The following is a 5,545-nucleotide window of genomic DNA, read 5'->3' as shown; positions in this document are numbered from 1 at the left end:
CCCCCCGCTCAGACCCCTGCCCCCCCGGCCCCTTGCCACCCATTTGCCGAGCTTCTGTGGCGCAAAACGGGTACACTCACGCCGGCATCCTCGGCCTCGGGCAACCGCAGGTCAGAGAGAGAGATCGGAGAGAGAGAAGGTAGGATAGGGGGGGGATGAGACACGCAGGGGGGTTGCCCCTCTCTTTCTCGACTGTCGGTATTGAAATATCCTGGCCCTAGTGCGACGATGCCGCTTCTACCACGCTACGCAGCGGTTCTATTCCCTCTCTCCACCGCGGAACCTTTCTGTATTATGAGGGGGAAAGATCCCCCTGGCTTCACCTCTCGACAGCCCCTCGTCGCCCCTCCCTCCCCCTAACCCCCTCATCGTCCCCTTTGGCCCATGTTCTGGTGAATAACGAGTGACGCTGCTGGTTACCGACTGTTGGGGTTTGCGTTCTTTTTCTCGGCATTAAAAAAAGCGGTCGACCGTTTATATGTGCTGATGTTTTTTTCCAGGGTTTTGGAGGGATTTGAGGGCTTTGGGTTAGGGGAGGGGTGGGGTTTTTGGATGGGGAGGATTTTACGGAGTTTTTGGAGGGATTTTGAAGTGGTTTTTGGATTTTTTCGGGAATTGCAGGGGTTTTGAGGGGACAGGGTTAGGATGGCGAGGAGGGGGGAGGGGAGGGTCTTTTTTTAGGGCTTTGAGGGCGAGGAGGGGAAAATGAAGGTTTTGGGAGGGAACTTTAGAGGTTTCGCGGTTTTAAATAAAGCCCTACCGTTTATATGTGGTGATGGTTTTTGCAGGGTTTTGGAGGGATTTGGCGGCTTTGGGGTAAGGGAGGGATGGGGCAGGGAGGGTGGGGTTTTTGAAGGGGGGAATTTTACGGAATTTTGAATTGATTTTCGAGTTTTTGTAGGGAAAGTTTCTGGGTTTTTAGGGAAATTGTAGGATTTTTTAAGGAATAGGGCTACGGAAGGGAGTGGCGAAGGGGAGAAGGGATAGGGTTATCCTTCTCTGAGGATTTGGAAGGGTCAGGGGACAAAGATGAAGGTTTAGGAGAGAGATTTTCGGGGTTTCTGTGCGCACAAGTCAATATCCTTTAGCAGAGGAATCCGAAAATTCGACTGATTGGAGGAATTTGAGGGTTTTTCTATCGGATTCAATTCTAGGGGATGGAAGGGGAAAGAAGGGCAGAGACTAGTGTTGATTAGCATTAATTTGAGGGTTTAAAGTAAGTTAGGGGAGCCTGACATGGGAAGAGGAGTAGGGCAAGGATTTTTGGAAGGTTACAGGAGAAAATGGAAGGTTCTAGAGATTGGAGTCACGTAGTAGATTTGCGGATTTTTTTTCAGATCTGGATCTAGGGGTGGAAGAAGGGAATAGGGGCAAGAAAGGGCTTTAATTGGCATTCAGCTTCACAGATTAATCAAGCCTTAGAAAGAATTTCTTTATTTTTCCTAGAAAACCTCCAGTTTTTTTAGAGAATTTTTGAATTCTAGGGGAGTTTAAGGGTTAAGTTATAAGTGCGGAGGGAGGTACCATGGTTTTTCTCATGGTGAAGCGTGAAGGCATTAAGTTGACTCAGGGATTTTAGTGTGAAATTTCTCAGGTTGTCATGTTGTTTTTTGGCGGGAAAATACAGATGAGTGAATTACACTCGATATTTTGAGTTCATCATGGGTAGAGTTATCTCGGGTAGTAGTCGCGTTGAAACCGCAAATGGTCACGCAACAATACGCGCGACGACCTCAACTCGAGAAATCATCTCATGCTGGAGTGATTTTGCCTCCGGAGGCGAGGTTCACGGATGATAGCAATGCTGATAGAGGGAACAGTGTGTCTCGGCGATCAAAGACATCCGGTTCATTGTTGGGCACGGTATCTCCCACTCCCCGAATATCTCGAATCTCTATCTAACTATTCAGTGGTTCATGGCTCTCCAAATGGAATTCTAACCAACAAGTTTCATTTTCAATTCCGTCAATCATTTTACAATTTTTTTACTCGATCCCTCATATTCAGTTTTCATAAACTCCATAACCTTAATTTTTTCCATCAATTTTGTCAAAAAATTTCGATCAAAATTTTTTTTATTTTTTTTTTGGAATATGGGAAGACATAATTTTCAATCACTTTGGATTTTTTAGGCTTGTACAATTGAATGAAAATGTTTCCGCGGAGGTATGAAGGGACGCCTCGGCGCGCGCCTCCGGTATTTCCCGAGCGCGATTCTTGTCAAAAACGAGCATCTCGTATCTCTTAAACTATTGAGGCTAGAAACTTGATTCCTTTTCCAATGGATTCTAGATCATTTGTCACGGTCAACACTAGTTGTCTCATAATTTTAGCTCAATTAGTTTTTTAGTTATTGGCAATTGAAGGTTTGAGGCTGTCTGAGAATAATCGACAATTCCCGGACCTTTTCCCTCATTTTTCAGCCAAAAATCCTCAATTTTTCGTCGAAATTTTTATAAATCCTTAATTCTGAATTTTTTTACGGATTTATCAGTCGTTTTTCGAGACGATTGTTATTAATTTTATCAATGATTGTTAACAAATTTTGTTATTGTTTCGGGAATTTTAAAATTCTGGATTAATGAACGAAGTAAGAAGAAGAGATTCAGCCGAATATCTAGGTTAGACTGAAGATTGAGTAATTTTTTTAGGTTAAACCCACAAAAATAGTTTAACAAGTCGAGATTTCCGTTGATCCAAGACATTCTCACTCTGAATTTACGCCGTCATTTGAACCCCAGCAAATGTCTCAAGTGAATCTTGGGCATGCAGGAGTAGAGTCTCGATACCCAACTGATTCAAGATATTTCCCTATCCACAGATCTCGATGCACGACCGCGCGTGGGCATTAGCATGCAGCCGATGTATTTATGCAGCACATCCTAAGGCCGCGAGGAACGTTTTTATAATGCCTCAAGGTAAGTACTCTTTCTCACACATTCTCAACATCGGAAAAATCCCGGAGAACAAAGAAACAGCGAAAAACTCGTGTTTCGCTGGCTCCACAAGATGGCGGAATCTCTCTCAAAATGGCCGCCAAGAGCGCGGACCACGGGATTTTTTTGATCAATTTTAACCTAAGTCTCGGCTTTTGACGATGGAATATTCGCAATTTTTCTGAACACGTGCTCTCTAAATTGTTGGACAATGCTCAGGCCATACCACAAACAAATAACCCTTGGGCAAGCCCACATGCCTTGTTTACAACGTCCGTAGGCGCGCAGTGTCGTGACTATCTCGGCGGTCGTTATCACCGGAATGACTCCGACACGTCAGCACCAGCTCTGTACAATGTTTTGAAAAATAATCTTGTGGGGATAAAAATATTCTTTCACTCGAGGCGCGAACGAAAATGACTCAAGCGACAATCGATAACTGCAGTTTTGCGAAGTAAAAATAATTTTTACATTTCATTATCAGGAAGATTAAGTCGTCCCAACGCGAGGCATTGAATAAAACGGGCCGTTCTTAATCCTCGATCTCTCATTTTTAAACGTGGAAATTACCTCAAAAAAGAAGAAAAAATCCGGAAATTTCTCGAGTTATTGAAGATTAAATATTATAAACAATAAATTTTTCCGTTTGTTCTTCGATTTTTTCTCGTAATTCAGTCCAATGTCCATAGATGGGATATCATCGTTCGAATATTCTTGTCCCTGAGCACGAAAGGCCACTAAATAAAAAAAAAACGGCGTGGTAATCCTCCGGATTAACTCCAGCCTCTAATAATACAATACAGAGTATATGGAGTCTCAAATTACCGGCTGTTGTGGAGTCTTAATGTCGGGCCTGGGTATGAGGTTGTAAAGCCCCAGGCGCGCAGTTTTGAGTTTTGGGACTGAGGAGGTGTCCTACCATTTTGTGAGAGGACTGACCATTGAAATACACGCGGATCCCAAATAGAGTGTTCTGACTGCGGGATTTTACGATCGAGCGTTTTGAATAATGGAGGAGGTGATTCGGGGAAATGAATGAAGGGCGATGAATCACAAAGAGTTGTTTAATTTTTTTCAACAGTCGTCGGGGAAAAAATAAAGTGAAGCGGGAATGTTGACGATTTTCATCCTCGCATGCATGTCGGTCCTCATGACGTACGGCAATTACTATTATTTAACTATTAACGGAACGTGGTAATAGTTGAGAAGCCTCGGTAACAGAAACTAAATCGTTCCGGCTTTTCCACCACGCAGATAGGAATTATATAGGCTGACGATGAAAACAAGCCTGTGCGAGCCTAGGGTTGGCGAGGGTCAGTGACTCAGGCCTGAGACGGGCTTGATTTCATCGTTCACTCGAGCCTGAAGCGAGGGCGATTCAAGGGGTCATTGCCGAGGCTCAATTCAGGCCTAGTCCAGGCTTTGAGTATTGAGGGTCAGTACGTCAAGGCTTATTCGAGCCTCTGCAAGCGCTTAAAAATGAAAGGTAGTTTCGATTACATTTCTTAATTTTTATATCGATTAACGTTTCTGATGCTAATGAAACACTCGGAGGCGCCAGAAATGTCGAAATAAATTTTTTTTTTTCACCTGGGGCCAAAGTGTCATCTTGGATTTTTCAGGGGAAAGTCGACTGTCGGCAAAATCGAATTTTTCCGCCGGGTGAACGTTGATTCTGTATTTTCTGGCCCGCCTAATGCCACTGCGCCCCTCACTTGCCCCCGAAATGCAGAAATAAAAATTTTTTTTTTTCGCCCGGAGCCAAAGTGCCATATTTAGGGTTTTTTCGGGGGGAAAGTCGACTTTCGCCAAAATCGAATTTTTTAGCCGGGGGAACGTTGATTCTGTATTTTCTGGCCCGCCTAATGCCACTGCGCCCCTCACTTGCCCCCGAAATGCAGAAATAAAAAAATTTTTTTTTTCACCCGGAGCCAAAGTGCCATATTTAGGGTTTTTTCGGGAGGAAAATCGACTTTCGCCAAAATCGAATTTTTTAGCCGGGGGAACGTTGATTCTGTATTTTCTGGCCCGCCTAATGCCACTGCGCCCCTCACTTGCCCCCGAAATGCAGAAATAAAAAAATTTTTTTTTTCACCCGGAGCCAAAGTGCCATATTTAGGGTTTTTTCGGGAGGAAAATCGACTTTCGCCAAAATCGAATTTTTTAGCCGGGTGAACGTTGATTCCAACTATTCAAGTGACGGGCTATTCGGAACTCTCAAAAGTATGCGGAAAAAATGAAAACTGAAAAAAAAATTTTTTCACCCGGAGCCAAAGGGTCGGATTTTCGGTTTTTCCAAGGGGAAAGTCGACTTTCGCCAAAATCGAATTTTTTAGCCAAGTGAACGTTGATTCCGTATTTATTTACTCCTCTAATGCCAATGACACCCTCGGAGGCGCCAGAAAGGTCGAAATAAAAAAATTTTCATTTTCATTTGGAACAAGGGTCAGATATGCTGAAAATTTTATTGAAGTTGATAATGGATTGCTCATTTGTTGATCAGAATATGATGATTGAAAGTTTGAATACATATCATACAGTATCGAATACTGATTCTTAGCCATATCTGCATCTAAATTTCTGCGTGGATGACCTGAGAATTTAGGAAT

Source organism: Diachasma alloeum, unplaced genomic scaffold (genome assembly GCF_001412515.2).
Source record: "Diachasma alloeum isolate Michigan unplaced genomic scaffold, Dall2.0 Dall_scaffold_00219, whole genome shotgun sequence".
NCBI classification, from domain to species: Eukaryota; Metazoa; Arthropoda; class Insecta; order Hymenoptera; family Braconidae; genus Diachasma; species Diachasma alloeum.
Note: the sequence above shows the minus strand (reverse complement) of the source record.